Source organism: Protopterus annectens, chromosome 9.part0 (genome assembly GCF_019279795.1).
Source record: "Protopterus annectens isolate FY-2018-M chromosome 9.part0, PAN1.0, whole genome shotgun sequence".
Lineage (NCBI taxonomy): Eukaryota > Metazoa > Chordata > Ceratodontiformes > Protopteridae > Protopterus > Protopterus annectens.
The window spans coordinates 781,080,515-781,090,855 of NC_056743.1; the positions used below are offsets into that span (position 1 = coordinate 781,080,515).

A 10,341-nucleotide genomic window follows, 5' to 3' on the forward strand; every position below is an offset into this window, starting at 1 on the left:
CAACCGTCATGCACCTATGATACCTCTTTAGCTTGTTCCTATAGGCATATGAAGGCAGCACACATTTGCTCTGATACATAACCAGTACCTGCTTGGAGCCATGCAGTTACCAAAAGTACATTTCAAAAAGTTAATCTTATTAGCTGGGGAGAAGGCAGCTGTGACTTCAGTAGCTTCTGCCTTTTTAAGCTGTGACTAGTTTTATTGCAACTGGCTGGTTGTATTTCTGTATGTGTATATTTCAAAGGTATGCTTCCTTTGCATAACTGACCTATTTCCTTAGTAATCAGGTTACCAAACTGGTTAGTTAGTTGTGTAGGAAGCATCTAAAACTAGGCAGTACCAATCTATCAGTCAGAAAACACAACCTGCAGGAGCAAATGTCATTTGCAGCTAGGTTGTCATTGAGTTACTGGGTTCTTGATGTAAAATGGAAAACCCTGTGGAATCTTTCATTTGGCATGATACCCATCCATATTCTGAAACTATGTTGAGATTCTTACAGGAAATGATCGCTGGTGACATTATTTACATTCCACAAAACATTAGTTCTATGGACAGACCTTATCATTCAGAAATTTGAGTGCCTGTAACAAATATGTATTTGAATTCAGGGGAGCTGGAAAAACAGTTTACTTTAATTCAGAGACAGAATTGATTTAGAGACAGAATTGTTATGTTCCACAAAGCCACTGACAAGAACTTTGCATCCCAAGTACTTCTAAATGGTATGAGTTACAAACAAGCAAACATATATAAATTGTTCGAGTACAAATGACTGTATCGCTTTTCAGGAAACCATAATCCCACAACTCAAAAGTACTGGTATCTATTGCTGTACTTAATGTGGGGTGACAATCTTCTCCCATATGTCACATGTAGAGAGCTTTGTCTCCTGCCTACCTTATTACCATCTCTTCAACTCTGGAGTTTGTACTTTCTAGGTAAAGTCATTACTGTTGTAGAACTGAGCCTTTTTGATGGAACAGGCTCATAGAAGCATGTTCAACTAAAAAGTGATACAGTCAAGTAAATGAAGACCACCTATGTGCATAGATTCACACACACACACACACACACACACACACACACACACACACACACACACACACACACACACACACACACACACACACACCAATTAACAGTCTAACTAGTCTGACCAGTTCCTGCATATATCAGTTTGAAGCTTCTCTACCCTCATTTCTGATCTGTTCTCTGTCTATCCCCTATCCTTTTAAATGCCTCCATTGATTTACTCTGTAGTACCCTTTAAGGGAGCCCATTCCATTTGTCCACTGTTACAACTGTAATATAATAAATATTATCTTTTGCTTAAATTAAATATGTTCCTATCAGTTTAGAAGATAGTCCTTCTCTTGCCCTCTTTTCTTTCCTTTTTAGTTTAATGCTTTTACAGGTTCCTGGGATGGCTTTAAGAGGATGGCATAAAATGCTGGTTTATCGCACTGTGCCATTTTCTAGAGGTCAGGTGAATAGCATTTCATCGACAAATTGGTACAAAACTTTGACAATGCAAATACATATTCATTCACTGCAAGAATTCAGGCACTATCAGTGATAGCTCTTAGAATTCTATTGCATAAAACTAGGCTTGTCTTTTTGAAGAAAATTAAACCTAATGTACTTAGTAATATGCAGTAATTTCTCTAATAAGTATACAATATCTGAATGTTTTACACTACTGACACTCAATGTTTTAAAGTTTTGGAATACAATGTCATCTACCAAATCAACAATGTTGGCTCAGGTAATACTACATCATTCAGGAAACATCACATAGCTGATTCCATTTCATTGTATATTTTGTTTTCTAATACGTAATAACACAATGTTGATTTGTTAAGGTCACTTTATTCAATTGATTTGTCCTACAAAATGTGAGGTGGTTAGGGTGACCGCAAAGTCCATTGAGTGCTTCTGGTGTGGTTGTTAAGAATTGCCTAAGTGAGTCCAATTCCTTAGCTACACATTGCACAGCTGTTCTATACTCTCAGAGAAGTATTTCACTCATTTTCTAAAACAGATTATATTTTCCCAAAAATGGCATTATGGGTAATGTGCTTGACTCGCAACATATATCTGTACAACAATGAGAACATATTTTACACAAATTTGATTTTGTGTTCCTTGGTTGCAGAAAAAAACGGGGCGGGATTAGGACATGAGGACAGTGGAGCAATAATATTCTAGAAGTTTTGCAAGATGTACTCAGCAATAAAGGAAGTAAAATTTATCAGACTTTCTTTACATATAATTTTAACTGCTTTCTCTTTACATCGGTATCATCTCTGTTTATTTTGTTTCTCAGGACTTTAGAACTGCAATTACTGATGACTTCATGTGCATACATTCAAGAGTTTTGGCTTCTTTTGCCTTTTGATACAAAATGGAAAATCAGGGAAACACACCTGCTATATAATATATTCCTAATTATTTGATGTAGATGGTAGAAATATAACTGCATCTGTGATAAAAATTATAAAATATGCATTAATAACTATAATACTCTAAATTCCTTGTGGTAAGCAGATGTATTTTAAACACCTAAAATGTGTTCTTTTGCCACCTTAGTAGTCTTTTGTACAGAAATAGAATGACATTTGTAAATACAGCATAGTAATTAGTTCTTAATTCCAAAATTAACAATAAAAATTTTAATTTAGGAAATGCATTTTGAGGACCCACTTTTGAGATGGGTGAACTATACTGGATCTAATGTCCCAGTCATCCAAATGTAGCTGTGAACTAAACACAGATTATTTGTCACCAACCTTGTAAGCTGAAGTAGTAATGGAAATGAGTTCCGTCATCAGGCTCATGTGGCAAAAAAACAAATGTAGCTGGCTTCCCTGTAGTTTATCAACATGTATGTCCTTGGAAGAGAATTATGTGCAGCTCCATAAAAGAAACATGGAGAATGTAACACACAGCTATTAAACCATGCCTGAAGAAGCAGCCCAACATTTGCAATATAGAACAAAATGAAGTAAAATGAAATGATATTACAATACTCTATGTCTTGATCCTTGGAATTTTGTTTTGGTCTCTAGGCTGGCATCTCCCTTCACTAAAGTCTTACAATTAATTGATTCGTCATGGCCCCATAATTTACACTGTGAGGGATGACCATCTATGCAACAGATGCAACAGCCAGAGTGCTCCCGCACTGGTCCTGTGATGTTATTATATATTATTACATGGGTCATACAGAGCTGACATCACCACAAGTATTCTGGTTCTGCACATGGACAGTTGTCTGCATTCACCAATAAAAAGGAAGTAAAGCATATAGTCAGGTTTGTTTAAAAAAAAACAGTGTGGCGGGTGAATAGATCTGCAGTATATGGTGAAATATATAGTCAAATGAAGCTCGATTATTGCTGGCAGAATCTCCAAGCCATATTTTAGCCTTTCAGCAGTAAATAGTTTTGAGCAAATGTTTAGAGTGCTGATGTTCTGGTAAGGGCCCAGGCATTTCACCGTTTTATATGGAGTTGCTTCCTTTTTTTCTTTTCATTTTTATCTTTTCTGCTCTTTACTCATGAAAATGTAATGAAATCATAGCCAGGATTAATTCTTTAACTCACATATACTATTACTGGTATCACTTTCTAAATAAAACATAAATCTGAAAAAACAAAACGGTACATAGCTTTTGAGAATAGGAGAGTCCTGCCAGAAATATGAGGCTTAAGGCTGCATCTCCTTTCCCTTTAGGGTTCACATACCATGCAGTACTGATGGAATACTGTTGCGTCTTTTCTGCATTGCTTACTAACAGTCTTCAACCTAGTACATAATAACAGCTTAAGACTACATGCCATTTCCATTTGGGTTTTGCACACCATGCAGTATTGACATACTACCGTTACTTTTCTATATTGGTCACTTACTGCAGCTTTCATCGTAGTATACAATAACACATACTTATTATCTTCAAATATACAACAGCTAAAACTTTGACTGCATGTCTGCAAATGAGATATATACATAGCTTGTATGCTCAGTCCTGCAACATGTTTAGGGGAAGGGGGCATGATCTAATAACTTGATAAAAATTGTCTGTCTATACAAAATCACCAAGGAAAGCATTTAAAAACAAGAGCAAATATATATGATGTTTGTTAGTTTTGTCCTTATTACTCTAAGAATTATGATATGGTTTGGCCAAGGTTACATCTTTTCTCTGAGCTGATTGGTCTTTGTCTTATCAGCATGTTGGTATATCCTAATCATTGGTACAGAAAACTGAATGCAGCAATATAATGCACATTGAGTGGCACATTAGTGTGCTTTGCTTTTACAATAAAATTTCCCAAGTCAGTCCTAAGTAAGGCCAATTACAATGGTGAAAATGACCTATGAGAAAGTTCACATATCCAATATTTTTAGTTTTCACATTAAGTGACAGTTCTGAAATACCACATTTTCTAATGTCTTGAAGCCACAGGATCTCAGTTCAAAAATGTCCTCTTCTGGCAAACACTGGATGATGATCCAGCATCTGGTGTACTGCACAATTACTGTTTAATTCTCCCTTCGTCCAAAGATATTCACAATGGACCTGAAAAAAAAAAGAAAATAGAAGAAGTAGTAATCTGACATAAAAACACAAGTAAGATATATTCATCTTAATCTCATTCTAGTCATTTTGAAAAGCAACAAACTAGACAAATAGAATGAAGCAGTTTCATTAGAAATACACAAAATTATATGTTTTTGTAGTGGTATAATTTAACAAAATGAAAATCAGTGAAACAAAATAAAACTGTATTTTCTGCTTCTGGTTACCATATGGTGCAGTAACTTATTTCTTCATGCCTGTCTACTTCTTTGCACAAGGAATCTGGACAAAGCCAGAAATAATGGGGGAACATAGCCCCCAAAATAGAAACACATATTTAAAATTGCTCTTATATACTTGATAAAAATTGATAAAAATAACATGTTTTGCATCATCATGTATTTTCTGAAGGATATTTTGTCTGAAACTGAAATGTCTATTATTACTTATTGACTTGCCAGAAAACCATACTTTTTTTGAGGAACAGACAAAAAATATAAGGCAAAAATCTGGACATTCTGCCAAAACCTGGACAGTTGAGAGGCATCCATCTAATAAAGGGCTTAAATTTCATGCCTACATTATTTTCCTTCAGGTTATTCACTTCTAGGTTAGAAGTCATGGGAAGCCTTAGAGTTTCACCCTCTTTCATTATCAAGCAGTCAGTGTTCTGATTACCAACAATCTGCACAGCTCCCTTTATCCACATATAAGGTTTCATGCTATTTAACAGCAACACTTATATTTGCAGTGTCCCATAACGATTGTGAAGCAGTATTTTTCTCATAAGAATATTCTGTTATGCTGTATTTGCTGAAGACAGCAGTGATTTCTGATTTAAGTATACAGTTATTCATTTGATTATAGTTCTATGCAATTATCATGTGTAAGCTGAACTTTGTATTTTTGTTTAGTGTGCTTTCTTTTCACGGTCATGGCTGAAGACTTTCAATAATAATCCAGTATCTCAGTCAACAAAAATCAAGTGTGTTTATGTTAAAGACAGACTGACTGTGAATGCTGTACACTTTAATTATGTTAAGTTGTTTAACACTATCTTTATCTGGTGCAATTTACGGTTTTTACAGTTGGCTTGTAAACTTTTATATTATTCAGTGGGCAGGGAATAGTCTATCTTTGTCAAGAAAATGACAGTTAAGATCTTTTTATTCCCAATGGAGAAAGGTGTGACACAGGCCTCTCACAATGTGGTATGGATTTCAGTTATTTATTTATTTATTTATTTATCCTCCGTCAAATCCGTCCCTGGATTCTGGAAATCTAAATATAGATGATACAGAGATCAAAATACAATGGACGCATGGAAAATCAGTCAGCCAGACAACAGAGTTTAGAGTACATCAAGAAAAAAAAGGAAGAAGAAATATGGGGACATATTTAAATCAGCAGAGCAAAGAAGTGGAGGAAAATTATAGAATGAGAAAGAGAAGCGATTACTTGTAGAGATCTGGCAATAATATAGGAACCTTCCAAGTTAAAAGGAATATGGCGGTACCCAGGTGAAGCAGAAGCTACCAAGAAGAAGCGTCTGTAGGAATATATGGAAGAACTATATAAACATACCTTAACATCACCTATACATAAAATGTTATTTTCTGTAATCTAAAGCCTGATATTCAGAAGAATAAAGATAAATGTGTTCTAGAAAGCATTGCTAATAACAAGGTGTTGTGAAATAATGAAAATAGTTAAAATCCAGTAGAATGACACTACTAGAGTGTTGCTTGGAATTAACCAGGAAAATTAAGAAAACACAGCAATGTCCATTGGGTTAAAAAAAGGTCAAGTTATATTCTAATCCCCCAAAAAGGAGCTGTTAAACAGTGCTTAAATTAGCAAACAGTTGCACTTGTTTCATATGGTAGCAAGTTAATGCTCAAGATCCAGCAAGATCCTAGCCTCTACCATTCCGTGGGCTGACAACTGTCAGATGTGCAATCTGGTTATAGAAGGAGCAAAGATACTTGACATTAAGTTGTCAACATGTACTGGTTAATAGATAAAGCAAGGAAGTTACAGAAAAAAAAATCACTTTAAAGCCTTTAACTATGTGGACTACAACAAACTGCAGCAAGCTGTTAGAGAAATGGGGATACTGCTTCAGCTTATTTGCCTCCTGCAGAGTGATGGAAGGAGTGAGAGCCTTGTCTTTTTCTCTAACTTTCCATTTTCTGAGTCTGAAAAGGCCTATCTGTGCCACAGGTAAGAAAGCTTCAGTTAAATAATTTTGGCCCCTGGCAGACAACCTTGTTTGTTATGGGACACACGTGACACATTAGCTTATTGCTAGAGAGTGGCATGATTTTATTTAGATATTTCAGCAGATGGAACACCAACATGGAAAAAGTCCCTTGGGAAATAAGCATTTGTAGGCTTTGTATACAAGTCATTTGTCCTCTTTTGTCCACATTCCCCAACTGCTTAATGTATTCTGAGCACAAATGATTTTGGGGGTTGTAATAAACATATCAGTGGTAGAATTCCTGCATCATAACTTCTCCGTTGTTGATATTTCACCTATCAGCTGCTCTAATTCATCAGGGTGGTTTATGTCAGTTGTAGACATTGTGTAGTACTCCTGGTAAAACAGAATAAAAACAGGTAATATCAAAGGATGAAGAAGAAAAAGACAAAGAGGTTGAGGCAGTCAATTTCACTGGCTTGCTATCTTTTGTGCTGTATCATTGGCTGAGTTTAAAGACCCGACACACCAAATGATTTGATTAGTTCTCTCTTTAATAGTTTTTACCTGTTCTTTTTAGGCACTTTAGTATGCCTTGCCAGCCCCATGTTCACACTATTGTTTGCTGTTTTCCAGATAAATGGTTCTGTACCTTTAAAATCTAGCTCATTCATGTTTTGCATTCCTGTCTGTCTTTGGACAGTGACTACTTTCATTATTACCAGTGGACAGGCATACTAATGACAAACTGTCACAGATAGAAAACTGATAATTTCAAGACCAGTAGTGTAAATCTATGATAATTGTTCTTAAGCAGTGTTGTGAAACACAGGGAAAACTAACAATAAAGAGGTCCAGAGTAAAAGTCTATAAAAAAACATTAAAAAGTTCTTTCTTTCCACAGTTTTTCACTGGACGTGGAATCATCAGTTTTATAATTCTGGCATTGACATATTCATAGCATTATCATTTCAGGTAAAACAATCCATTGCTACCCTCCAGGATGTATCATCAGCAAAAGAAGCCTATTTGAATTGGGAGTGTCCTGGAGAGATCTGAGAACAGATGTTAGGGCTAGCTTACCAGACAACACAAGCTGGCAGTGTTGCTGAAGAAGGAAAGACCACTTGAGAGTTATCATCTATGAGTAAGCTACCATTCTGACGATGTGTGATCCGGTACAATATGTAAAATGTCTGGATGCATTAATCTACTTACCATGTCTTCATTTGAAGGAGTTTGTATTCACTGAGCTCTACTCTTTCACTAGAGTCATGATGCACTCATTCCATAACTCTGGAAGGTTTATTAGGCACAGATTTCCTTCTGGTGGAATATTGTTAATGGGACATATAATTCATCACCTTAAAAAATAGCATAACATCTTTGAGATAATTATGGGTTTCTGTAGCCATGTCAATGAAGACTTAAAGCTAGTAGGATTAGACTTAAAATAGTGTGATTATTAAAATGATACTCAAGAATCAGTGAGATACAGAGTCCTCAAACTGATATTAATCTAGTCTGGTTATTCAAGAATTTGTCTCTGTTTGAAAAAGCCGACTGATATCAAAATCCATTTAAATAAAGTTGTGTCATGAGCAGAGTTCTATTGTACCTCAGTCTAAATATAGCAACTCCAAGATTACATATTTTCTTGGAAAATTATATTTAATATACACTGAAACAAAACTGAAACAGATTTTTTTCTTGTCAGCTGGTTTATAGTAAAGAGTTTTTCAAAAAAAGATGTTTTTAATAATTTTGCTTGATTTAAGGCAGTTTCCTGTACACATTTTTTGGAAGATTCTTAATATACAGGTTTCATGACACTTAAGAATTTACTTTTACAGTTGTTATTGTCTTTGGCTTCAAGCCACCGCATGTAGAATATGCAACGTCTATAAGAAGTATCACACTGTAAAATTTAAACACCCAACAAACTATTTTTACTTGAATTTACACTGCAGCTTTTTGCTGTTTGCCATATTTTATGTTTTGACAGAAAAAAAAACACAGCTGTATTCATTTGTGAAATATATCATTTCTATAACAGAAATTTGCAGGTAGTATCACAAAAAATGAATGAACAGTATTAAAGTCATTAAGACAGTATAAACCATGAACAGAATGAACTTTTACTTACTGGTACAAAGTACCTGTCAGCTCATCGGCATAGCTTCCTGAAATATTAAGGAAAAAGGTATTCTTAATACAAGCAATACATTATTATCATAAATTAAACCAACAGTGAAAGATTAGAGACACATGCATGATTTCATCTTACTGCCATTGAAAGTACCAGAAAATGTTATACTTTTTGAAACAAGACATCATTTCCATTTTCATGACAAATATATTGGTCAAAAACACATTTATATTAGAGATAGCAGTTCTATTAGTAATTAAATAATATTTACAAATGTACTCTCCTTTCCCAGATCTGAAGGAGACAATTACAGCTGCTGACAGATTTTACATAAAGACATTCGCAATATGAATCATATGCTTAGGTTTTGCCAGTTTTAAAGAGTGCTTCATTAATAGTCACCTTTCAATTACAACAACCAATTTTACAATGTCTTTGGGTCACTAAAAAGACCTTTACATAAATTACTTGTGAGTGCCATTTTGAATGTTTAAACTTCTAAAATATCTGTAATTTCACTGTTGCTAGTTTACTTCTGGGCCTAACCATAAAGTTTAAAGTATGCTTAAGACTACACATTTTGCTCTTTCCATTTTCCTTAAACTAAATGTCCAGTGTGAAATTTTAATCTGGGTGTCTTCAAAAGACACATAATCCCTAGGTAGCAGTTCCTAATTTTAGTTTGTGATAGTCCATAGAATCAGTGCTTTCCAAGTCCACGTAGCCCTTGAGTGTTTTCCTTGCAAGCTGTGATGACAAAATGTTAGCCCTGTCAGCCCAATCTCATGTGTCTTCGTGGCATATCTTGCAATAGCACCAAGACATCCCTTGATGCTTTAATCTTTACTCAGTTTCCCTACAGGTGGGTATTCTGTAAGATACTCAGTACTATGGCTATCATATCCATTTACTTCTGGAGGCTGACTGAATGTCTATCATTATCCCCACTCACTCTTATCTAACTCGTATTTGTGGTGCTCTGCATCAAAGCTGCTAGAAGTTTCTCCATGTTAACACTGTGTAACAGTCTTCTCAAAAATTAAAACAGTTATTTCTTTTTCTGTGGGGAAATTTAACTCAGATATTTCTTTTTTATTTGTGGGCTGAAATGCAGGAACAGAAAGTGATTTATTATTGTATATATTAACCAAATCGTGCCTGCATTCTGCATAAGAGTAGCAAGAGACACTCAATGCAGACTTTTCCACTAGTTGAAGTGCAATTTATTTACAGCACAAAATCTAAAATAAACTTGAGGGTCAACAAAAATTGAAACCAAGTACACCTTTTGCTACATGTTTTCATTCCTTAATGTGGTCATTACCCAGTCAGACTTTCCCAGGAATCAAATGTCAGTTAAAAGGAAAAAAAACATATATATATATATATATATATATATAT

General features: G+C 34.9%; 1 long non-coding RNA gene across 1 annotated transcript in view; it reads right to left on the reverse strand.

The window, feature by feature from the left end:
• Window positions 1-1,396: 1,396 nt before the first annotated feature.
• LOC122811522 overlaps window positions 1,397-10,341 on the reverse strand; it is a 60,213-nt gene continuing 51,268 nt past the window's right edge. Inside the window, exons 4-5 of the long non-coding RNA XR_006366265.1 lie at window positions 8,938-8,974; window positions 1,397-4,588 (exon numbers count right to left, since the gene is read on the reverse strand). This is a non-coding gene — a long non-coding RNA (uncharacterized LOC122811522). The remainder of the gene's footprint in view (window positions 4,589-8,937; window positions 8,975-10,341) is intronic.